Source organism: Canis lupus, chromosome 19, assembly GCF_048164855.1.
Source record: "Canis lupus baileyi chromosome 19, mCanLup2.hap1, whole genome shotgun sequence".
Lineage (NCBI taxonomy): Eukaryota > Metazoa > Chordata > Mammalia > Carnivora > Canidae > Canis > Canis lupus.
In genome coordinates this window covers 12,685,231-12,712,257 of record NC_132856.1, presented here as the reverse complement: position 1 = coordinate 12,712,257, position 27,027 = coordinate 12,685,231, and the positions used below count along the sequence as shown (strand labels likewise).

Sequence of the window (27,027 nt, the reverse complement as noted above, 5' to 3'; positions counted from 1 at the left end):
TCTTATTATTTATAACATTTGGATAAGGAAAATTCCCCCTCAATGAAAAATAGTTAGAATCTTATCATTCAAAAACTGGTGAGTCAAATACCCTGGAAACTGATTTTACACTCCAAATGGTGGAGTTGGTTGCACTGGTGAGAAGAAGTACTCATCTCTCTGCCTCACAGTTAGTCTTAATTTTTTGACATTGTCTGGACCACATCCCTCTTACAAAGGTAACAGTCTCAGATTTCATCCAATTACAGCATGAGCTCCTGACTTGTTGCCCTGACCTGTTGCCTAGGAATTCTCTTATAAATACAAGGTTACTGTTTCTATCTACCTGATAAAGTACTAATGTAAATCTGTAAATGAAAATGTGTTTGAAATTGTGTATTTGTGCATGAGGTTCATATATGTAGGACTAGAACCCAACACTTGACATAGTCCAAACTGACTGCTTGAAGCTCCTTTTGAGGCTTGCACAAAGAAGCTTAAAGGCTAAAATCTTATAGGTAAAAAGTGAGCTACAGTGTAAGATTATTTTTTTAAGAATAATGGTGCACACCATATTCAAAATCACATAAAATTGCTAACTAAGAAAGAAATCTTGTAGCAACATTCTTATATAGTTTAATTTATCAGAAACTTTTCTCTGTAGGATGTGTGTTTGTCAAAGTATACATGCTTCTATAAAAACTACATCGTCCTTTAAAGGTGGCTAATTAAAAAGAAAGTAGAGCCTTAATTTGTTATTTTTTCCATCTTCAATATTATTGACATAAAGTTAGGATGCTCGTAAAAATTGCTTTCCATGTTTCTTATGACTAAAAACAGTTTTTCAGCAATTGGATTAATCCTCATTCTCTGAAATGTTTTCCAGAATTCTGAGATAAAAGGAAAAACATTCTTGTTATGTACACTTCTTGAGAGAGCAGTAGAGGCAAGATTGGAGTCCAAAATTATTCATTTCTGCTTCAAATCTTTCTTGAAACATTTTCCATGACTGTGATGTGCAACAAATAGCTGGAGAATTTTTATCTCCACCCCCTCAAGTAACACAAATCATCTGCTCTCCTTTTTCATACAAATATGAAAGAGGGAAACTGTCCATGATGATTTGTGGAGAGTAGGTGTGTGTGAGATCTGCTATTTCCATGGTTGGTTCTGAAGCTGATGTCACGATTGCTTCCTACACAACAATATGGGAAACCACATTAGCAGCAGGAATCCCAGTTGGCAGAATTGCCAATTGTACCTGTTAAGTAGACAGTTTTTTGGGGGTGGAATCCTCAGGACACCTTACAGAAGTCAGTCATTGTTTTATTTAGAAATTAGAAGCTCCTAAAATGGGATTATATATTTCAAAGTCTTTGAGAAGTGAGTACAGTATGACACAACAGTAAGTGATTACTATTAATATTACAGTGTTTATTACTTTCTTTTTTTTTAAATGCAGTTTTATTTTATTTTATTTTATTTTTTAATTTTATTTTATTAATTTTTTTATCCATGAGAGACACAGAGAGAGAGAGAGGCAGAGACACAGGCAGAGGGAGAAGCAGGCTCCATGCAGGGAGCCCAACATGGAACTCGATCCTAGGTCCCCAGGATCATGCCCTGGGCTGAAAGCAGCCCTAAAACTGCTGAGCCACCCGGGCTGCCCTTGTTATTACTTTCTTACAGCTATGTGCAAGCCTTTCCTCAGACACAGAATAAGTTTGTTAGAGAGCAAGAGTTTTGTTAATAACCTCAATGTTAATGAACTTCAGTATTAAAAATTTAACATTTCAGAAGTTGCCTGGAAGAAATTTGGGGTAGGAAATGACAATTTGAAGGTAGATTAGGACATGACGGTCTGGATTCTGAGGGAACCAAGGTAACTGTGAACATTCCTTGCTAGGAGACTATGTTACCAGTAAGGCATTAAGACTAAAATACTCATCTGAAATAGCTGGTACTATGTAGATGAATAATGGGTGTTAGTGTGATAGTAGCAGAGCTTGGCTTTGAAAAACTCCAGGGGCTTGTTCATTCATCTATTCATTTATTCCCCAAAGTACCATGGAATCGAAGATACTGCAAAGAAACAGTAATTTGGAAAGACCATCTTAAGAGATCCTTCATAAAATCAGAGTCCTGGTTTATAAGGTATGCATTGAAATCAGTGTCATTTGGTTCTTATTCTCAGCACTTCTGCACTGATGTCTTTTCTCCCTTTTTCTCCTATATCATAATGACATCAAAGTGGATTTTCCAAGGTATCAAGCTTCTCTATTCCTGTGGAGGCAGATTTTCTCTTCTTAGAAAGATGGCAGTTGTTCTTATCCAGTCAGTGTACCTGTTATAACAATAATTTGTTACTAATTTCACTTCCTATCTTATTATTCTAGTGGTTCCTTGGAGGTGTCCCCTGAAACTAAACATGGGCTGAACTTGGGAACTACTCAGGTTCCAAATATAATGGCTTCCAGACTTCACCTTGACTGAACAATTCTTTGCTCAAAGAGGAACTTACAAAGATGCCCAGTAAATGAAGTAAAGAAGAGGAGCTGTTCTTGCTGAGATTGGGAACCTTGTCTGCTCATTGCCTACTGCTTGTTCCACAGTAGCCACTGAGATGATTCCAAGGACCATCTAAGGTTCTGTCCTATCCAATGTGAAAAACACTGCTTGGGAAAATGTATTCCATTGTCTTCACCTCAATTTCTGGAGGACTATCATCATGTTATTTGAAGATATTCTCTTCCTCACTCTAAAAGTAATCTTGGATTCTAACTCAAAATCTATAACAAGCAGTACAATATTGATCTCTATCTGTAGAACTGTATATTCCAGGGGTCTTTTGGTTACAAGTGGCAGAAAATCCAACTCACTGTGACTTAACGGGGTTCTGTTGGCCGACATTATTGAGAGGCCTAGGGTTAGGGCTGAGTTTAAGCACAGCTGCCCTCCAGAATGCTGATAAGATACAAATTTCCATCTCATTCTCTGTCTCTTTTCTTATCATTCTCCTCATTTTACTGATACTGGCTTTATTTATGTGCAGGCTTTCTTCGTGCAGTAGCCCCCACATAGTCTTTAATGTACTTCTCTTTTCCAGTAATTCTAACACAGTTTTTGGGATTGTGATTCATTGTACCAGTTGTTGTTTTTAATGAATAAACTTTATTTTTTTTTTAGAGCAGTTTAGGTTAACAGATAAGTTGAACAGAAAGTACAGAGTTCTCATACTATTTCTCATACATGAACAGTTTTCCTATTAACATCTTGCATTGGGGATACTGGATGGCTCAGCGGTTTAGCGCCTGCCTTCAGCTCAGGGCATGATCCTGGGGTCCCGGGATCGAGTCCCACATCGGGCTCCCTGCATGGAGCCTGCTTCTCCCTCTGCCTGTGTCTCTGCCTCTCTCTCTCTCTGTGTCTCTCATGAATAAATAAATAAAATCTTAAAAAAAAACCATCTTGCATTAATGTGGTAGATTTATTACAATTGATGAGTTAGTATTGTTATATTATTATTAAAGTCCACAGTTTGTTTATATTACAATTCGCTTTTTGTGTTATAGGGTTGCATGGGTTTTGACCAATGCAGTGTCACATATGTGACATTACAGTATCACGTGGACTAGTTTCACTGCCCTAAAAATTCCCTGTGCTCCACTTATTTACCCTTCCTTCCCTCCTGTTAGACCTCTGGCAACCAGTGATAGCTTCACTTTTTACAGAATGCCGTATAGTTGGAATCATAGATTATTTAGTCTGTTCAGACTTGTTTATTTCACATAGCTATGTATATCTAAGGTTCTTCCGTGTGTTTTTGTGGCTTGACTGCCCATTTCTTTTTATTGCTAAATTAGTATTCTATTGTATATACCAGTTTGTTTATCCATTCACCTATTGAAGGACATCTTGCCAAGTTTTGGCAGTTTTGAGTAAAGTTATTATAAACATTTGTGTGCAGTTCTGTGTAGACATAAGTTTTCATTTGGATAAATACCAAGGAGTGTAATTGCTAGATCATATTGTAAGACTATGTTTAGCTTTGTAAGGAGCTGCTAGACTATTTTCCCAAGTGGCCATACCTTTTTGTGTTCCCACCCTCAATGAATGAGAGTTCCTGTTTATCCATGTACTAGTGAGTATTTGTTGTTTCAGTGTTTGAGATTTTAGCCATCCTAAAAAAAAACAAAACAAAAAAAACCAAAAACAAACAAACAAAAAACGTAGAGTGGTATTGTTGTTTTAATTGTCAGTGCCCTAATGAGATTGGATCAATTTGAATTGGTCATCTCTGAACCAGTCTCTGCAGTCAGAGAGAGTCAGAATATGTTGATTATATAGGTTTATGTCCTTGGTCTATCAGTCAAGGGTTGATAGTGATTTGCACTTACCAAATTCACAAAGGAGAGATGATTTGCAGTTATCTAAGAAAGTGAATCAGATTCCACACTAATAATCACGTCAGATAGTACATACACATATAAATCTCCTGACAAAAATATAATAATATTAGAAGAAATGTTCATGTTTAAATAATTATCAGATGAAATATACATAGTGAATTTCAAAGGTCAAGGAAAGAGGCGGTGTCCATTTGCAACAGAGGTTGGGATAAGTGGTAGTTGGAGTATTGGGCTCAATTTCTACAATTTAAAGCAAAATAGAATAAAATACATGTATTTTCAACATTAATTCTTGGTTATACATATTGATTCATGAGTATGTATAACTCCTTTCTGTGTGAAACATATCACATAGTGGAGAAGAAATAAACAATCCACCAGAGGTCTTTTATGATTTAAATTAAGCTATTATTCACTGTAATTACTAGTCTGAATGTTTTAAAGTTTCCTAAATAAGAAATATAGAGGTTGTTTACATGATGGTTCATTGCACAATTATGAATAATCAGCAATGACTGTGAGTTGATGATCATAGCCTATGTTTTACTTGAGAACATATTTTTTGGCAATGAATATATAATGGCTATTAATTCAGTCATAGAGCTTTTTACATATGTTGATTCAATAAGCGTTCTTTGAAAATGACTGTATTGGCCAAATAACAGGTTTCCAGTCTAAATCCAATTGATGAGATGTAATCTTGCAGTAGGAAGGACTGAGCATGGGTTAAATGTACATAAGTATTGGCACAAGTTAGTGATGTGACTTCAAGAGAAAATAAGGGAGTTAGTGTAAACATTTCATAGTTTTATAATATTTGTCCAATGATTGATTTAATCCTGGGATTGATCATTAGCAAAAATGTGAGCCATATGGCAACTGACGTTTATAAATGTGCTTTTGTCTATTAGTTTTATTCATTGAAGACAACAATTTAATGATTCAACATTCTGTACATTTTTAATGCAGTGTTCTGAAGACTTAATTCAGTAATAAATACATTGTTGGAAAGATTCTACTATGTACTATGTAAGATCTTTGTAGTATCATGGAAAAACAGTGTTAGAAAATAATTTAAGTTGATAGATTGTTTTTATTTCATTCAAAGACTTGTTTTTATTTCATCCAAAGTTCTTGTAACATAAGCAGTTAGTGTTTTCAGGAAATGCATTGGCAAAAAAAAAAAAGAAAGAAAGAAAGAAAGAAAGAAAGAAAAAAGAAAAGAAAAAGAAAGAAAAGAAGAATATATTTAAATGGGGAATATAGATTTTTATATACTCCATGAAAAACTATATTCAACTTAAATGGCCAAGAAATGATGAGATTTGCTAAAGAGATAAAAATCTTATATATTTCTATAAATTTAGTCAATTCTTGTCTTTGGTTTTTGATCTATTGAGGTGATAGGATGTGGAAAAGAAGGTAACTGATTAACCATTCATTCCACTAAAATCTGTCACTATTTGCATAGGCCTATTCAGCCCACCTTTGTATTAGCGAAGAGACTAGCTATTTTTGCCTCTATAACAGCAGGTATAAGACCAAGGGCCATATTTCCTGACTATGAAATGGAGAAGTAGGTTCTAAGTTCAGTCATTTATTCAAGTGGTTTAAGATTAAATCTAACTGTAATTTATCATTTAACTATCAGCTTCTGATAATGTAGTACTTTACCATAACATTGTATTTCATTATTATTTTCCTGATCATAACTATTATTGTTGTCATTTTCATCATCATCAACATTTAATTTCCATAGCATTTTATAATTGTCAGGTGAGTGGCACACTGCCCAAGATAATCAAATCAAACATGATGCCCTATTTTGGTCACAGTTATTTTTGGTTTTGAATTTACAGGAGAAGAGAGAAAAAGAGAGTCTAGATTGAAATGAATGGATTTAAAGATGAAGTCCATCAAATAGACAAAACTACCAGAATAGTTATTTGGATCACTGTGTTTTACTGTAGGTACAACACTGGATTGAGGATAGTAAGATATGGCTCAATTATTAAGTGATTTTCCAAAACCCACATATTGATTCTGAGCCTTCATTTCCTCAGCTGCAAAACTGAGAGAGGAGAGTAGAACTTGAGGTCAATGCAAATACTTAGTTTGTATAGCCACTGTCTTTCAAAATATTTGGATTGTGTCAGTGGAATGTCACTTCACTTCTTGCTGACATCTTTGTCACTATTTCAGTTGCCAAAGGAGTTGCCATCTCTCTACCCAACTTATTCTGGGTTGTGTAGCAAACTGGCTTTGGTTTTCTGTTCAGAGTAAGATCAAACTTTATTCTTGGGTGCTTTATTTTAGAAGATTTCTCCTGTGGAAAAAGAAATTTAAAAAGACATATCATCAGAACTTTTCTTTTAATGCTTCCAATCTTGAATGTTTCTAGAAAAGAGTGCTCTTAAAACTTGCTGCTCGTATTTGCCCAGATTCATTTATTCAGCTTGGTCCAGAAAGAAGGGAGGTAGCTATTTTAAGAACAAATATAGGACTCAATATTTCATTTATTCAGAAGGGGGCACACTTGTGCTTTTAATAGCAGACATATTTAGATTTGCTAGTATATGAAATTTATACATAAACCTTTAGGAAATGAGAGAACCATTACTGTCAGTTTCTTAAATATATATATATATGTATATATATATGTATATATGTATATATGTATATATATATACACACACACCAATTTAACACTTTAAAAATTCTTAGATATGGATAGAATTCAACATGCAGATTTCTTTTGGGAAAAGAACTGGTTTTTAATAAATCTAGACTCCTATTAAGTTGAAAACTTTGCAATTTGGTCTGATGATTATTCAAAGTAATTAGGTTTGTTTTTCATAAATGCCTCTGTGACCATGGAAATAACATGCTTTTGACAAACTCTGAGAAATTTTAGTTTAGTTTCTGAATTTTGGCAAACATATAGCTCTAAAAATATTTTCCCCACTGGTCTTTATTAATAGTGTGTCATATTTTATACGTGAAGATGACACAAGCTCACTTGGCTGAAGAAGACTTTATGCAATGAGGTATCTTTCTACAGCTGGGCTTGCTTGTTTGGACTCATAATCATCTTTTTTGACACAAGGTGGTCCTTGGGATGGTGTTTGCCTAAGATTAGGAGCTTCCTCTGAGGTTTTTGAAAATCATGTCTAGCACCCAAAACTTTGACCTCATGACTGGTACTCTCTACCTAATTTAAGCATTTGGTCAAGAGCCATAAAGCCCAAACACTTGGGATCCCTGGGTGGTGCAGCGGTTTAGCGCCTGCCTTTGGCCCAGGGCGCGATCCTGGAGACCCGGGATCGAATCCCATGTCAGGCTCCTGGTGCATGGAGCCTGCTTCTCCCTCTGCCTATGTCTCTGCCTCTCTCTCTCTCTGTGTGTGACTACCATAAATAAATTTAAAAAAATTAAAAAAAAAAACTGTTCAAAGAGAAAAATCCTTTAAAAAAAAAAAAAAAAAGCCCAAACACTTTAAATCATACAGGAATATCTGTGATACATAGAGAGAATACCAGAAGATAGGATATAATTAAATTTTGCTTTGAGATTTTGTTAAAAATTATGTTGCTTGTATCTTGATGACAATATATATGACAAAGGAAAGTCTATTTAAAATGTAAAGAGTTTTTACAAATTATAAAGAATATCTAAAATAGTTCACTACAAAAACTGAGCAAGAATAAAAATTGTTGTTAGACAATTTATGGTCAAGGATGAATGGGAAATTATTGTTATATATTTAATATCTATAGGAGAATTGAGTTAGTCTATATTGTAATCTAAAAACTGCATGCCAAACAATGAGATTGAGTTTTGGAACTGTGTGAATATCTAAGATTATTTTAATATTAATAACCAGTGTTGATTTATATGTGATAAAGAGGTATATATGTAAATATATACACTTATACATAAATACATATTATAAGGTAAAAATATTTCTCTTTAGTGTATGTCACAATCAAGACTTTTTAATTATGTGACCAAAAAGAGAGAGAGAGAGAAAGAAGAATGAGATTGCTTAGCTTTTGGTTCCTAGCTGAGTAGGAGTTGTGCATAAGTAACCCCTCTTTCTCAATTCCCAAGGCTGGTATTTATTACCTCTCTCCTTCCTTCAACATTTTCTCAATCTTCTGTGTTCACAAATACTTCTCTCTAAGACTGATAATGTAGATGCAGGTGTAAATTGGAACTATCTTCCTAGATGGCAATCTGGCAGTATATATCACCAATTTGAATGAGTATAACCCTTGACTACCATTCAACATCTCTCTCAAGGAAATAATTGAGCATTTTAAAGAGGTAACTGCACACATGTTTATTTCTGTGGTTCTTAAAGTAGTGAGCAGTTGGCAACCACATAAGTGCCCATCAAAGTGAATGACCTAAGCAAATTGTGGTGAAATCCTTCAAATAAATATTTTGTAACTATGAACTCCAAAATTATTTTAATAATGATTCCCTTGGTGGGAACATATATTCTTTATAATCTATTTTATAATATCTGATATTTGAAAATCATGTTAACTTACATTCAGAAACTCACAAAAATGTTACTTAAAACACAACTAGTCTTAAACTCAAATTACTTAAAGTTTCATTTAGTGAAAAACAAACCAAAAAAAAATAACTTTGTAGTGATAGGAGAGATGAAGAGAATAGCAGTAAGACATATGAGGAGAAATATAAGTAGGTAAGAATTTAAAGACCCTGATTCTAAACCTTTCTCTTCCATCAGATGGTCTTCAATTTCCTCTAAACTCCCAACAAAATGAGAAGGTTGAATTGTAATGATCTCTAGGTTCCCTTCTAAGTTTGACTTCTGATGACTCCATGTATAGAAATTAGTTTAGTTCATGCATATTCAACATCTGTAATGAGGTCTTTTATCTGTAAGAAAAGTAGTAAAGATTCTTTGTGGGTGAGCATTGGTGTCTTCCATAGCCATAAAATATAAGATACATCTCAATCTTTTAAGTTTCCTTCTTAAATCATTATAGGCTTAAATATATCTTCTTTTCAGGGTCCTTAGGTGGCTCAATTGGCTAAGTAAGCATCTGCCTTGGGCTCAGGTCATCATTCCAGAGACCTGGGATTGAGTTTCAGGTCAGGTTCCCTGTGTAACAGGCACCCTGCTTCTCCCTCTCCCTCTGCTCCTCCCCCAACTCGTGCTCTCTTTCTTGCTATCTCTATTACTATCTCTCTCTCTCAAATAAATAAATAAAATCTTTAAAAAAAATAAATATTTCCTCTTTTCCTACATAAAGTCATAGGGAACAGCCTCAGCTGAGGTTAAGGAGGATTGGGAAAGTATCCATAGGTGGCATGATAGAATCTTCTGATACACCTTTTGAAAGAGTCCGTTAATATGAAATATTGAAAGTCTTATGGTCAGCATGGACTAGATCAACAAGATTCTAGATACTGGCCTACTTTATCTTTTCTAACCAGACTACAAGGTCCTTAAAGAGAATGACAGTCCCATATGCAACAGGTTATCTGTCACCCTCACCCTCCAGTACTCAGCAAAGTAATTATTCAGTGAATGTTTATTGAATGAATAAATAAGTGAAAGATTGAATGTGTAAATTAGTGACTGATTCGTTGAACCAATGGTCACATGCATATATAGATGGATAAGGGGATGCTTTAAATTGGTGTGTGACAAACAAATCTAATTCTGGTTATGACATATACTGCTTGTATGTTGCAAATGAAGTCACTTTCTGCTCCTGAACTTCAGGTTCTTCAGATGCAATATAGATTGGTAGGACTACATAATTTCTAAGCTCTTTTTCAATTCTAAGATGGCAAGATTCTATAAATATATGTACACCAGGCAGTTTTTCTGATATATTTTCTCTCATTCCTCACAACTAGTCCATCGATCATTTCTGTTTTGTAAATGGGACCTGAACATTTCCTACTACTGCCACCATCTTGGTCTGCACCATCATCTTTCACCTGAACTCCTGTAGTTCACCTGCATGGTTTCTCTGCTTTATTACATTTGCTTCCGCAGAGTCCATTCTTTACATACATAGCCAACAGAGTAACAAGTTTTAGAAAATAACTTGGATCATGTTTTTCTCATGTTCAAAACCTTCCAATATTGACCATAGCAATTTTAGTAAAATCTATATCTTGCCCTGGTTTATAAGGTCCTAGATGGGGATCCCTGGGTGGTGCAGCGGTTTGGCGCCTGCCTTTGGCCCAGGGCGCGATCCTGGAGACCCGGGATCAAATCCCACATCGGGCTCCCGGTGCATGGAGCCTGCTTCTCCCTCTGCCTGTGTCTCTGCCTCTCTCTCTCTCTCTCTGTGACTATCATAAATAAATAAAAAATTATAAAAAAAAATAAGGTCCTAGATGATCTAGATCCTGTTTAATTTTCTTTTATATCATGCTCTTCTGTTGGTTATCATAGATCTTTCTGACCACTGGACATAGCAAACTAACTCCCACCTTTGGGTTTTATAATTGATCACTCTATTCTTCAAGTCACCTTTCTTAGAACTGTGCATTCCTCCTTCCTTTAGTCACTTAGAACAGAACATAAATATTACCTAAAAAAAGATTTTCTTGATCATCCTAGTGTTGTTTCTCTAAGACATCCTCATTTCTTCTGTCTCATTAAGCTGTTTTATTGCCTTCATGGTGCCATTTCCCTCTCCTAATGACCTAGTTTATTATTTAGATGACGTGTGGTCTTTCTCCACTTTCACTCACATGTAAGTTTGCTAAGTACAGGAATGTGTTCTCTTTTGTTCATTGCTCTATGCTTCTTGTGTACAGAATGTTGATAACATATAGTAGGTGCTCAAGAAATGTTTATTGCATATTAACAGATAATTTTTTCTCCAAATATAACCAGTCTTAAATGAGAGTTTTTGATGGTGCAGTGATTCATATTCACCTCCCTAGGGTATTTGTATAACACCATTATAAAATTCTGGTGAGTGTGTTATCTGCCTCACAGGGATAGAGAATGTAAGAAGGATTAAAAATGAAATGTTTATGAAAGTTATTTTGTTAGAGAAAAAAAAAAGAAACAACCTTCTAATAGTATTTATTATCACTATCCTGATTTCACAGTGAGGAACCTAAAGCCCTAGTTGGTATACAACTACCCACAATCATAGATATGAGTTCTTCTGTTTTCTACAGAACACCACAGAGGCACTTTTACATAGTTTTTTGTTTTTTCTTTCTTCTTTTTATTTATTTTAGGCTGAACATCCCTTACAAAAAGGTCACAAAGATCACAAGGATGTCTCCTGAAAATTAGGAAGAGCAAAATAAAGCTACTCTTGATGAGGAATGGCATATAAATCAGTAAAAACAGCCAAAGGGAATATAGGAATAAAAGAATCAGGGCAGAATTTGGCCTACTGGCCCAGATGATACAGGAATAAACTGCTTGTGATGTTTAATGTGAAACTATAGAAAAGATAATAGGTTTGTGAACAAATGTCCCAAACTCTCAGTTCAGGGTATTAGTTCCCAATTCAAGAAACTTTTCTACCTTGAGGATAACAATTTTTAACTCTGCTTTTGTGCAAAAGCAACTATCACTATTTCATATTTTCTTTTCTTTTCCTGTTTCCTTAATAAAAGTGTTGAGTATTACTTGGTGGAATTCTTCCCCATTGTTTGATATCATGACACTTTCTTCCAGGCAGTAAATGTGTTAGAATCATTGGTGCTAACCAGAAAAGTGTGTGATACCAGGAAGTATACTAGTATATTAAGTTACGTCCTGTATTCTTATATAATTCGCAAACCATGAAATCTGTTTCAGAGCTGTGAGATTTCATTTGTAGCATACTTAAGTCACATTTCATTGTCCATTAAAAATGTGCATTATTTTACGTGCTTTTACATCATACAACTAGTAAGTGAAGGAACTCATTTTCCAGTCTGCATTATTTGAATTTTTAAATTATTCAGCATTTATAGTAGGACAAAACTTTATTTTGCAGCTATCTCATCAATTTCCATATCCAAATGGATATACCAGTGTATTCTGAAATTGTGCAGCTCTGATTTGCCAGTATGTGGCAATGTAACAACACCTTGATTGGGATTTACTGCTCATTGTAATGATGGACAGTCTGATGGAGCTGTCCAGAGCTGAACTTGCCACCAGATGGCCACTGAGGGAAGAAGGAAGAGAACAGGCTCATAGGCTTTGAATATTTGATTTTATGCATATCCAATCCAAGTTTCTAATTAAAGAGGCATCATGTAGCTTCCTAAGGAACTTGCTCTCTTGATTCCAAATACAAAAAGGTTCAGAGGGGTCTAGTTCCATTTTAAAAGTCTGCATGAAAAAATAAGTGAAGTACCTTGAAATTGCCAGTGAGAGGTCACCCTGAAAACTACAGAATAAAAAGCATAAGCTTTCCAGGAGGAAAATCTGTTTTCAAATAAGAAAATGGATATTACAGCTTCTTAAATTCCATTCATTCAGAGAAGGTGAATCAACAAGTATAAAAGACCTTGAACAAGACACTTTTTTCATGTCTATTTAAACAAGAATTTTATTCAATTTGTGATACTATTAAATAGCTTAATATTTATATGGCATTTCTTGTTTCCACATATGTCAAGATGATTTTTTATATAATGTTTCATGGTTCATGCTGAGGTGGCTCTGAAATTGTGAACACTTTATAATAGTTTTACCTAAAATATCAGCAAACTTATTCATTCTTAAATATTCAGATATTACATTAAAATAATAACCATACTATAATCCAAAAATCTAGAATGTAAATGTGCAATCTTGATTTTTATTCCAATTAAATAGGAGCTACAAATATGAGATTGTAACACTTTATTTTTTAGATAGTAGTTTTATTTAAGTTATTCACCTGTTGAATCCTTAAGGATTGGCACATTCAATAGATATATATTGGCACCTTCAAAGTTCTGGCCACTTGATTCCAGCCTCCGTTAAACCTACAGTCTACTGGAGGAAAAGTTAAGTAACCAAAGAGTTTAAATGCAGTCTAATAAAGTGCTCTAATGGCATCAGTGCAGCATATTATAATTACATATTGCAGGATCCTCTTATTTGAACTTGGAGCATCAGGGAGAGTTTCCAGGGAAAGTGACATAGAAGGTGATACCTGATATATTAGTAGGAGTCAGCCAAGTAAAGCAATGGAAAAGAATACTTTAGTTGCAGTGAGCATCATATGTGAAGGTATGAAGGCAAAAGAGGATTGATAATGTTCTTTGAAGAAGCAACAGAGTTTAATGTGACTAGAAGTTATAATTCTTGAACAAATGAAATAAGAACTGGGCATTATAAGTAAGGCTGAAATGATAACTGATGTTGCATCATGGAGGTCCATTATCATCATTTTAAGCAATCTGACTTTCCTTTTAAGAGCAGTGGGATTCTTAGATATTTTTTTTTTTAAAGAAAGCAAAGGTTCAGATTCACATTGTAGAAACATTATAGTGTGAAGCAAAGACCATGGGCATATGAGCGCAGAGAAACTGGATACTGAAGGTCTTATTTAGAGTCTGCTTTAGAATTCCTGGCAAGAGACACTGTTGGCCTCAACTAGAATACCACTAAGGAAGGATGCAGAGAAGTAGATGGTATCATCAGATTTTTTAGAAGATTAAATTGAAAGGGCTTTGGAGTTGTTTGTAAGTGGAGGAGGGTGAGGGTGAGGGGGCAGGGAACCTAACTTAGATTTCTGGAATCTACAACAGTGGTTACTGGTTCCATTTCCAAAGATAGAAAACACAGGAGAAGCTTACAAGTGAAGGCCATGCGATTGCTTATGGGCATAAAAAGTTTTGTGTTTCTGTAGTATTCCAAATGAGATGGCCAGCAGAAATTTGGGTCTATGGATTTTGAAGCTCAGGAATGAGATCTGAACTTGAGATATAAATTTTAGACTTTTTAGCAAGTAGGTGGTAAGTGAACATATAGAAATAGATATTACTCAGGGAAGATATTTAAAAGGGTGATTCTCACTCAAATTTAATTCACTTCAGGTGAATTACCCAGGAGACCTGATAGAATTCAAGGTACCAACTCCGGAGTGTCTTACTGAGTAGGTTTCGGATGTAGTTTACAAATCTATGTTTCTGACAAGTAGAGTCCCATCCCCGATTTTGATCAGATGATCCTCTGACCCCACTCTGAAATAAGGTCTTAGTAGGATTAGCACATAAGAGATGGGCAAAATAGCAGGAATCCAGAAAGAAGACTGTGAAGAAGTAACCAGAGGCATTGAAGAGAAACCCAGGAGAAACAAATGACACAAATTCTATGGAAAGATAGTGGGTACAAGAGAAGGAATGGTCAACAGGGTCAAAAGTGTTGACAGATTAAGTAAAGATGAAGGCTGAAATACACCCACTATATGTAACAAAAAGGAGGTCGTAACAAAGTTGGCAAGAACAGCTTCAGTAGAATGTGGGCTGAAGCCAGATTGCAGTGGGTTGAGGGCTGAATATAAGATGAGGATTCAGAGACATGAAGCAGAGACAAAGTCTTTTAAAAGAAGTTAGTCTTAGAAAAGGGAAGGAGGTTGATGCAGCAGAGCACAGGGTGGAGGCTGAATGATTTAGGAAAGAAACAACTTGAGTAAAAGTCTTATCTCACACCTGACATGATCCATTCCTAATTTCTTGGAATTTTTTTAACAGATTCACTGAAGTATAATTTACATTTTATAGAATTGATTTAAAGTATACATTTCATTGGCATTAGTAAAATTACAAAGTTGTGTAATCATTGCCATAATCTAGTGTTAAATAATTCCATTGCCCCAAAGATATCCCTCATGCCCAATTAATCCCAAATCCCACATCCAGCTCAAGGCATACACTAATGTACTTCTTGTCTCTATAGGTTTACGTATTTCAGACATTCTGTATGAATTGTACAATATGTAGTCTTTTATGTCTGGTTTCTTTGACTTAGTATGTTGTTAATGATGTTCACTCATATTGTTGCATGCAATTAGTATTTCACTCCTTTTTATTGCTGGATTATATTCCACTTATGGATATACCAATTATTATATATCCATACATAAATTGATGGACATCTGGATTGTCTCTACATTTTGACCATCATCCATGAATGGTGCTACTGTAAACTTTCACATGCAAGTCTTTTTTGAAAACCTATGTTTTCATTTCTCTCGGCTACGTATCTAGGAATGAGATTCCTGGATTGTATATTAAGTTTATGTTGAACTTTCTAAAACACTGCCAAACACTTTCCTGATGTGCCTCCACCATTTTAGATCTCCACATTTCTATAAGCTGATATTTCATTTACATTTGTAACTGGATTCGTTTACTTAGCCTAGAAGGAAAAAGAGCTGTGTTCCTTTAAAAGTCTTAGAAATGACTTTTTTTACTCCTTCCATCACATGCTCTGTCACTCTACCTCTGTCCTTTCCTGCAAACACATGACAGTGGACAGCTGGTTTAACTACACCCAAGCAAAACTAGATGGTATATTCTGGGATCTAGTGGGGCAGGAGGATGAAGTCCCTACATCCTGCCATCACAGCTTAAGCATCACATGCAAGGGATTTTGGGAATGACACTGAATTTCATTTAAGCTCAATGTCTTCATCTTTACAATCAAGATTATAATAATACCTACCTTATAGGGACACTATAATGGATTAAAAGAGGTTGTATATGTAAGCACCTAACACGGCTCAACCTAGAGTTGGCATTCAAAAAATGCAGGTGTTTGTATTTCATAGTGATAAAAATGATCAAAAAGGTAGTCAGATACTACTATGCAGTTATATTCACGAAATTTATTTGTTTTATATGGTTCTCATTTGCTCATATCTTATGTTAATATTACCTATTTCAAATGGAAATCTTAAATTTAGAACTGGATTGTTTTTACTTGATATAGATAAAAATCATAATAGTAACAACCATAATGCCCTTCATTATTTTAGAGTATTGATATATCAGGACATTTGCTAAAATCTTCCTTATGTAAAATTTAATGCTGAAACGGTTTTATGAGGTAGGCAAAGATCCCAGATGGTCTGTGTTGGAGAAAAGATTTTCAGCTATATCTTTTTTCACCATGACTCTATATCTTGACTACTTGCTATGTGCTGGCCCAGCCAGTGGGAATGACCATATCATTTTAACTGGTCAATATTGAGAAGTACGAAGACCAGAAAAGTTTGTGAGATGTAGCTCAGGCTCATCTCATGCATGTTTTTTTGCTCTGACAAAGTGGCAAAGACCAGAAATCACCTATATCCGATGATTATAATCAGCTATTTGGCAACATAAGATAACTCGATTCTCCTTCTCACCTCAGTTCAACACTATCTACTTTGTTTTTCACCTTAATAAGCTGAATTATGCCCTAAAATAGCCAAAGTTAACTTTTAACAGTTTGTCTATGTAGATTGAATGCTTATTCTTTTTATCTCTTAAAATTACTGCAGACTATATTTGTTTAGGACTTATTCTCCGATGGCAGTTACTAAGTTGCTCATTTTACTGGGCTGTTTTATAACTTGAAAGGGAAAGCTCTCCCTTAAGCAAAGAGCATGCCTCTAATATGGAAATCAGGTGTTGGGAGAGAAGAACTATTAATAAAACACTTTGGATAGCCTACCACAGTGTTCAGACACATAGTTCCTATGTGGAAAATATGAAAGCACCTCCCTGGCCAGATGTGATCGGCACCATTGAGGCACATCACATACCTTGGGAGGTGTGGATTTCTTCAGTATTCAGTTGTCTTGTGAGGGAAATGTGTAAATTAAAGTCACAGCCATCATGTTGACATGTATGCTAGGCAGCAAAATAGATGGCATTGATACAGATGGTGTCATTAGTTGTTGTTTTCAATGTGGGTCCACATTTGGAAAATAATTTTTCTTTCAGTGTCATCAGTTTTAATGTCATCTATTCCATCTAATTTTTAAATTTGTAAATATATTCCAATATTTGAAGAGAAGATCAAAGTGACCCTAATGATGGCAACTAAAACTAATTTAGAATGCCAGCAAAATTAGTCTTCAGTTTATATGTATCTAAATGCTCAACTAGAGGTTCACAAATATACCCACCCATAATTTAGGCTAGAATTTATCAGTTAATAGAAGCCAATGTAAGAATAAATTTGTTTCTCTGATATGATTTTTTAAAAGTCTATAGATACAAATTTAAATATCAGGGGATTCCATATAAATATTTTCACGTGGGCTTCTTTGATAAAGATTTGGATGTCTTTCTTTAAACCTGAGTAGGACTATGGACAAGTGATACACACTTAAACTCTCCTATTTGTCCAAGTGCCCTTGCATACTTTTGACTTTTAATTAGTATAAATTCATATTTAATCTACTAAAATATTTTAATCCATCTTTTCCCATAGGAATTTGAACCTAAATTTAAAATGCTCTTTCTTTTTTTTATGCACTTCAAGCAAAGCTATATTAATTTAAAGGTAGTTTGGGGACTAATTTAAAAGTGTATAGATGGCATGGCAAACATTTATTTAATTTTCTGTACTGCTATAGAAATGATAATACCTAAGAAATATTAAATATTGTGTCACTTGCTGTGGTTTACATATATTACCTCATTTAATTCTTGCAACAAGCCCTAAAGTGGATGCTAAATGCTATTATTAGTTTAACAACAGCCTGAACCTTAGAGAAATATGCACATTGCCCAAGGTCACAAAGCTTGTAAGGAGTTCAGCTGAGAAAATCTTTTCTCTAAAAACCTTGTTTTTAACCACTCACTTTCTACTTTATCTTACTGTGACATTTATATCCTAAACTATTTTCAAAGGTATCTTTAAATTTTTAAATATTTTAAATATAGATACTTAAAAACATGACTATATAAATACTTTTCCTCATACTAAACCACGTGCTCCAGATACTCTGCATCCTATGTCCCCTTTAGGTCACAGGAGGCCCTCTCTTTAGGAATCACTCATCAAAGGGGTCAGGGTTGTGTAGCGTTCTCCCTCAGTATTTTCCTTTTTTCCCCTATTGTAAATGAATTATGTATACACCCTGAAGTAATTAGCAAAGACGCTGTTGTTTAGCTGAATTTTAAACTAATTAATCTGACCTAATTCCTGTCAAAAATAATTAGGATGAAATATGTCCTCCCTAAGCAACTCTTTTAAGCTAAGTTGCTAAAGCACAGTATCTCCTGTGTATTCACTTTGCTAAAATTAAGACGGCTATTTATTCAATGGTTTTAGAGGAAATGCTAAAATGCTACTCATGAAATGCCACCTGAGCATCACCTCCTCAGTTTCTGTATGTAAATAATAAACAAGAAGCTGAACTAACAATGAAGATTGTGCCATGCACAATATCAGTGACCTCTTATTTTTTTTTTTGTGGTTTTAGTTTGCATTTTATTTTATTTTATTTTATTTTATTTTTTAATTTATTTTTTATTGGTGTTCAATTTACTAACATACAGAATAACCCCCAGTGCCCGTCACCCATTCACTCCCACCCCCCGCCCTCCTCCCCTTCTACCACCCCTAGTTCGTTTCCCAGAGTTAGCAGTCTTTACGTTCTGTCTCCCTTTCTGATATTTCCCACACATTTCTTCTCCCTTCCCTTATATTCCCTTTCACTATTATTTATATTCCCCAAATGAATGAGAACATATAATGTTTGTCCTTCTCTGACTGACTTACTTCACTCAGCATAATACCCTCCAGTTCCATCCACGTTGAAGCAAATGGTGGGTATTTGTCATTTCTAATGACTGAGTAATATTCCATTGTATACATAAACCACATCTTCTTTATCCATTCATCTTTCGTTGGACACCGAGGCTCCTTCCACAGTTTGGCTATCGTGGCCATTGCTGCTAGAAACATCGGGGTGCAGGTGTCCCGGCGTTTCATTGCATTTGTATCTTTGGGGTAAATCCCCAACAGTGCAATTGCTGGGTCGTAGGGCAGGTATATTTTTAACTGTTTGAGGAACCTCCATACAGTTTTCCAGAGTGGCTGCACCAGTTCACATTCCCACCAACAGTGTAAGAGGGTTCCCTTTTCTCCGCATCCTCTCCAACATTTGTTGTTTCCTGCCTTGTTAATTTTCCCCATTCTCACTGGTGTGAGGTGGTATCTCATTGTAGTTTTGATTTGTATTTCCCTGATGGCAAGTGATGCAGAACATTTTCTCATATGCATGTTGGCCATGTCTATGTCAGTGACCTCTTAATATGCTATGTTTGCAGTTAAAACTTAAAAACTAATTCCTCCTTTTCCAAAAGGCTTTTGGATGAAGACGTGTGTCCCATTCCTCAGCCCATTCAACTTTCCAAATCTAAAAGCTATTCGATTGTCTTCTAACTCTCCCATTCCTTACCTGTCCATTTTTATTTTTTAACATCCTAAGTGTTCTAATGAAATGGGGAAATGTCTCCTGTAGGAAGCAAGTCCTGAGCTGTATGTAGGAAGATAATTTAGGAAAAGTAAATAAGCAAGCTTTACTGACAGATGCAGTTTGTCAACATTTGAGATGATCTCTGGTTACAGTGACTGCAGGTTTGAATGTGATGATGGTGTTTGCTATTTACTGGTTGCCTGAAGCCTTAACTGCTGTCCTGTCATTCTATAGCAGCTTCTTCTGCATGCCCTCTAACCCGGCTCTCTGATACATTGAGGAGCTCTCAGGAGAAGAGAGCACTGTCGAACATATATATCATATCGCCAAGCAGTTCAGAGTTAATAATCTCCTTATTAAACCTATGAACCCTTCATGTTTTGTAGTCTTCCCTCCCCAACCCCCTTCCAAGTTAGTTTCTAGGCAACCAATATGCACTGAATTACATTAAGCTCTTTATTTCAAGGCTGCAGTTCAGGATTTTGCTGCATATTTGTTGGATCATTTATGGAGACTGCAGCATAAAATTCATTAATTCTATTTAATCTTCAGTACTTCAGTGATTTGGTTCTAAACCACATTGCCTGTACCTGTTCTTCATGTTTAAATCACCCCATGCTGTGATGCTGTTTTATATGTTGGTGATGTCAGAGGTTCTGCAAGTTCTAATTTGGCACCCCAGAAGCAGAATTCCCAAAATTTCCAGTTCTTGGTGATCATTCATCATTTTAGGTAGCCTAATAGGAATGTAAAATTTTCAAAATCTCCTGTCTTGAATGGCAAAAGTGTCTACTGACTTCTAATAACAAAGAACATACAGTTTAGGAAATGCCTGAAAATGTAGTAAGCTTTTACGAAAGAGAAAGTATTTGTTTTAATGCACTAAGATTTTGATGTGGAACAGAGGTTCTTGGAAATATTCTCTTGTTGGTGTGAATCAAGAAATCAAGGTTATACTTTCAAATTTCACCCAGAACTGTGTGAGAATGAAGATTAATCTCTCAGCATAACTGTTCTGTTTTGGATGTTGAATGTTTTGAGAGTCTCTCAAAAACTCTAAGCAAGGCTTCTGCATGTGTGTGTGCGCGCATGTGCACATGCATGTGCGTGCACGTGAGCATGTGGGCACCTACATTTACATCCTCACAATTGAGCAAAAATATAAATGCTTGTTTAGTCTGGTTTCTTAAAACACAAAGTAATCATCTGCATTTGTCACCCTAAAGGATGGCTTGAAGAGGAGAAAAGTCAAATTCAAACTCTGATCCAGTCCTTTTCCCTTCATCTGCTTAGAGTCTAGCTAGTGGAATAGAAGGCTGGTTGAAAAAAATGAATTGAATAGTTTAATAGTAGGCTCTGCAAGTTGTCCACCTCAAGTTCATGATGAACAAACCTTCCAGAGAATCTTTTTGCCAAGATGGAGCTTTTGAGACAAGATGTACATTGCCCAGTTCCCTTTGCATGTATAAGGTGCCATGTTACTGGATTTTCCTCAGAAAATGTGAGAAGTGATGTATGCCTTCTCAGGCTTGTGTCCCAAAAATCTTCCTCCATATACTTCTGTGTATCTTTCTTATCCCCCTCTGCCAACTGGATATCAGTAGCTACTCAACCTGAGGCACAATTAAATATCTTGGCAGACTCTATCATCAGTGACCACAGGTGAACACCACCTCTCTAGACCTTGCTAGTAAGACTGTTACTAATCGCTGAGAATCTGGGTGTATCTGTTCCAACAGCTATTATTACTTTAATTTATAAAAGTACCATGAGCCCTGAGATAGTAGGACCTTAGTCAATAGAACCACACTCTTCATTGCCTGTTATGTGCCATATACCACAGATGTCAAGGATGCAACAGTAACCATGTCGAGAATGGCCTCTAATCCCATTCATTTGTTACTAGCAGACTATTCAAATTATTGCATTATCCATTAATTATATGCATGTAGAGAAGTAGAAAAGAGAAATCAAATAGCTATAGAGCACATAAGATAATAAGATCTAACTGACTTAGCACTGACAACTTTCTTTCTTTCTTTCTTTCTTTCTTTCTTTCTTTCTTTCTTTCTTTCTTTCTTTCTTTCTTTCTTTCTTTCTTTCTTTCTTTCTTTATTTCCGAAGAGTGTGGACGAAGACACATCTGGATTTAATGTTATATTCAGGGAACTGAATCCAGAGTAAAGTAATAGACTTAGTAATTTAAACTCTTTCTTAAAATAGTTTTTTTTTTCTTTCCTCCAAGTTGTAAGGGCACTTAGAAAATATTTCACTTACTCCTTCCTTTCACAAATGAAGAGAAACGTTTTTTCCAAACTAATAATACCATTTGCTTTAATAAATGGGATATTTACTGTGTGCCAGGAACTATGTTATTCTCTTTTTAACAATTTTTTTATTGTTAAATACTGTATCCATATAGATGAGTCTGCCTTAAAAGCATAGGTCAGTAATTTACCATAAAAAGGGCTCCCATGTAATGCCACTCAGGCCTTAAATTGATAACTGCCTGCTCCCCAGAATCGCTAAACAGCCCACCCTGATGAGGGAGCAGAAGGCAAGCTAAGGGCAAAGCACAAGCTGACACCCCATAACCTACCACCCTCCCAGATGGGATATGTGTAACATTCCTCAGGCACTCCTGGCTGCCCTAAAACTATGGGAAGGGGAAAAACAAATGGTTAATAGAGATCACAGTCCTGCCAGACAGGAGTCTCTTTCAGTTTACCAATGTCTTAGTGATTTACAAGGAAAAAGCATTCTCATCAATAGCCTAACTTTAAAAGACCCATAACTCAATTTTCTGGCACAACATGAGCTTGACAATAGCAAGGCTTCAGGTATCCTGAGAGTCGTCTTTAGCAAGTGAGAGTTCTTTTAGACACCTCCCTTTGTTCTTACCTTCTCCAATTCCCAAGTATGTAATCAGCCACCCCTCACAATCCCAGTGCAGAAGCTCTTTCTGCCCATGAGTCCTGGCCTGTGTTTTAATAAAATCATCTTTTTTGCACAAAGACATCTCAAGAATTCTTTCTTGGCTGTGGGTTCCAGAACTTACCAACATTCCAAAACTCCATCAATTCCCATTCCAATTCCAATTCCTTTCCTTCTCACCTCTTTACTACCATTCCTTGTAAGGTCATGACTATTACTTTGCTTTTCTTTATAGTTTGAGCACAGTCACATGCATCTAGAAATGATGGTTTATTTAGTCTGTTTTTAAGTTCAGGTAACCTGAATCATAATACTGTGTATGCTTTTATGTCTGGTTCCTTTCATGCAACTCTACATTTGTGATATTCATTCATGTTCTTGTTTGTAACATTACTTGGGTCATTTTCATCCTATTGTATAAATATGCCACAATTTATTCTACTGTATAAATATCCTAAAATGTCTCCATTTTAGAAAGAATAGCGTTTGGTTGTTTGTTATGAATAGCACAGTACTCTTGTACCTGTTTCATGGCACACATGTACATATATTTCTATCTCTTAATTCTCAAACTTTGTTTGGTGTGGTGTTGTATCAGGCAAGCATGCTTCTGTAGAATTTGAAGATACTGTCTTATGAAAAGAGGTGGGAAGGAAAGGCTGAGGTAAAATAATAGAACCAGATATACTGAGTTAGTTCCCTAATGGCAGTCTCACAGATTTTTTATTTCAGTGATGAATGAATTAAGATGAGTTCTGTGTATATTGAAAAATGAATAGAGAAAATAGATGATCATTGTCTTCTTTAGAATGTCATTACTCATTGTCTGGTAACATGGGTGAGATGCAGGGCCAAACTCTTAAATTTGGCTTTTACCATTTTTATTGTATTATTTCTGTCCTTTTATCAAGCCAAATTTTTCGCCCCACCTCATGACATATGTTGATCCATTGGACTGAAATGTTCTTATTGTAAAATTTTGCATGACTGATTTTTTGTCTTATTGTGATCATTCCAACTCAACTTAGAAGTCTTCTCAACTCAGAAGTCCCTTGTAACTCTGTTACATTACCCTTTATAATTGCTGTTAGAGTTCATCAATGTTGATGGTTATCCTGTTCATGATATCTTTTTCTTCTTCCTCTCTCTCTGCCATCTCTTCCTTTTTCCTTTCCCTTCCTTCCCTACCCTTTCCTTTCTTGTGATGTCCTTTCCTTTCCTTCCCTCCTTTCCTTCCTTCCTTTTTCCCCCTCTCTTCCCTGCCTTTCTGAAATATAAGCACTAGACATCGCATCTCTTTTGCTGAGCAAGCCCAAGTGTCTGGGACAATACCTGATTCATAATAGGTGTTCAATAAATGTCTAATAAATAAATGGAAGGAAGTAAGGAATAGGGAGGGAGGGAAGGAGGGAGGGAGGCCAAGCAGTAAAGAGACCATCCATATTTATAAAAATTCTGTAATTCTGCATTACAGGTATAAACAAGAGGAGATTTGTGGGCTCAGATCTTATTAGGAGGCTATAAGCAACCTGAAATGTACCAAAAAATGAAGCATTAGAAAGACACAGTGAGCCCAATGCTTCCACACAATGAAGCAGACTAAATGCAACAAGGGAAACCAAAGACACAGGACAGTGTGTGACCATGATTCCAATTTTCTGTGTATATCTCTCTGCCAAGTTGTATATGTATGAATTCCTAATGGTCTGACTAATGTTCATCTCAAAGAAAGAATCTGAGTCTAAAATGACCTCGAGGTTACTAGCCATGGAAACAGAAAAGAGAGAGTGTATCATTAGATGCTGTTGTCAAAGAACAAAAAGGGACAAAAATAATAATAATAAAATAAAGGAAAAAAAGAACTCAGTAAGCAAGGGTTTGGTAGTCTCTCACATTCATTTGGAATAAATTGGCTGATATCCAAAGTTTAATGTTAGTAAGGCAATTGGGTAACCCTGGGAGAAAAAGTCTTGGAAGGCTTCACAAAATTGCTTGTCTTACAGTCTTGTGATAACAGACACAAAAGGTCAATATTTACAAAGGTCCATAAGGACTGGCCTCTATGAAATCACAGAGCAATAAAGCTCATAGCAGAGGTATAAATTCAAGGAATTTACCAAACTTTTAGCGATAAAGTAAATGTGTATTTGACACCATAAGGAAAAGAGAAGCACATGCTACTGGAAGTAGACTTAGCAAGAATGTAATATAATACTTGTGCTTCTGGACAGGGAAAATGTTTAAATATCTATAGTGTCATAGTGCCATATATTAACCCTTTAATTAAAAAAAAAAGTTTTCTTCTCATTTAGGCTATTTTCTTCCCACCCAAAGGTGACAACTGTAATTTTACCATGTTAATGAGCAAAAGAAATAACTCATTTTACAGACAACTTGACAAGAATATGAAGTAAGAAAAGGAGGGCATATGAACTGTGTCCTATAGATAACAAATTCCTTTTCTAAAGTCATTGCTGAGAAAATAGTAGAATGGAACAACCCAGGAAACTCAGGGAAATTACATAAGAGAGTAGTCAATAGATTGCAGAGGGGGAGAAATATGAACATTTCTAAGAAAAAAAATGACTTTGATGAGATGGCTATGACACCTAAATGGAGCAGAGAATCTGGGACATAGATCCCCGTCTCTCATTTAAGAGAGCTCAACAGGGGAATTCTATGCTGAGTAATTCTGCTTGGCAATGAACTTAATACAGCCCTATCCTTCCCCCAATTAAAAAAAAATGCAAAATTAGACCAAGTTTAGCCGAGCTAGATCATCTCCCTTCTAAAGCTGACTAAGCATTCCATAGAATCTATATATCAAATTCCAAGAACTAGAATATAAAAAGTAGAGTTCATTTTGCTACCTTGCAAGAGGAGCTTTGGCTTCCCATTTCTCCTACTTGTGGTTCACATGGTGAGGAGTCCTACGTGGGTTGTTCCTTAGGACCAAAGAGACCCAAAAGAGTGATAATGGCATCCCAACTCTGACCTCTTTCTGCCCTTACTGTAAACTGCCAAGTGCTGTGGGCACTGAGGACTTTTATATTTTCCCACCAATCTCTAAGAACAAAGGTATGACTCTTTCACCTAGATGTCTCTCAAGGATCCAGAGTGTATGATCTGTTTCACTAAAGTAGTACAGGAAATCCCCAATGCTAAGAAAAAAAGGCAGTCTCAGTACAATCCTATGAAATTTTATTATTTTCTAGTCTGGGGATAGGTAAAATTGAATGAAAATTCTTGGTTCCAGCTTTACTTAGAGGTGGTTCAGGTCAGAGAATCATACAATTTCAGAGCTGAAAAAGATATTTCTGACCATCAAGATAAACTGCTTATCTTCCCAATGAGGATATTATAGATTAGGGAGGAGAAAGTGACTTATATACTTCATTCTTTCATGTCTTTAGGTAATAATTATTTACTGGGCACCAAGCACACATGTGCCAGGCACTTCATTAGTGGTTACACACATAAAATGGCGACTAAGACTCAATTTTTGCCCTCAGGAACTTGCAAGAAACTGGGAAGTTAAGATGAGTAAACCGGTGAATAGTAGCCATCACCACTGCTCACCACAGCACAAAAGATGACAAGATATGCAGTCTTTAAGAATGTATGCTGTGGATTGAGGCTATCTGAATTTACATATAACACTATTATTCACATGTTGTATGGACTTGGGCAATTGAGTTCACTTAATTATGCTTCAGTTTCCTTTTCCATGAAAATCCTATAGGATTGCTTGATGATTACATGAGAAAAAATATATATTATATATAATTATTATGTTATATAATTATATTATATATTATATATTATGTTATATAATTATATATAATGCTTAGTAAAATATTTTATAATTAGTAACTGATCAATAAATGTATCAGTAATAATTGTTGAAGTAGCATAGTAGTATCATTATTATTATTAGAATCCAGACTTGGAAGTTAAAAAGAACTCTTCCCAGCAGTAGGATTTGTCAGTCATGATTACATGAAGGCTTAGGAAGAGTGTTCTGTCAAAAGGCATTAAATTATTTTCTGGGGTTCTGGTTCTGGTTTCCTGGACTTTATTCCTGACTTTTTGGGGCTTTTTGAATGCCATATTTCTGCCTGGGCGTAACTACACTACACATATAAATTTAGGGGTGCCTCTCATGTTCCTGATGATACTAGATTAGTATCTTGTATGCCCCAGTAAGTAACAGTGAAGTTCATGAAGAAGGAGTAGCTATTTCTAATTCACACAAACTTATTGTTTCAGTTGGAAGT

The 27,027-nt window shown here is 35.5% G+C and overlaps 1 long non-coding RNA gene across 1 annotated transcript; it reads right to left on the bottom strand.

The window, feature by feature from the left end:
- Positions 1-6,329: 6,329 nt before the first annotated feature.
- Positions 6,330-22,854, bottom strand: LOC140609903 (uncharacterized). Its single transcript, XR_012011613.1, has 2 exons — positions 22,718-22,854; positions 6,330-6,714 (listed from the first exon to the last, which is right to left on the bottom strand). It is a non-coding gene; the product is annotated as an uncharacterized lncRNA (long non-coding RNA).
- Positions 22,855-27,027: the final 4,173 nt, after the last annotated feature.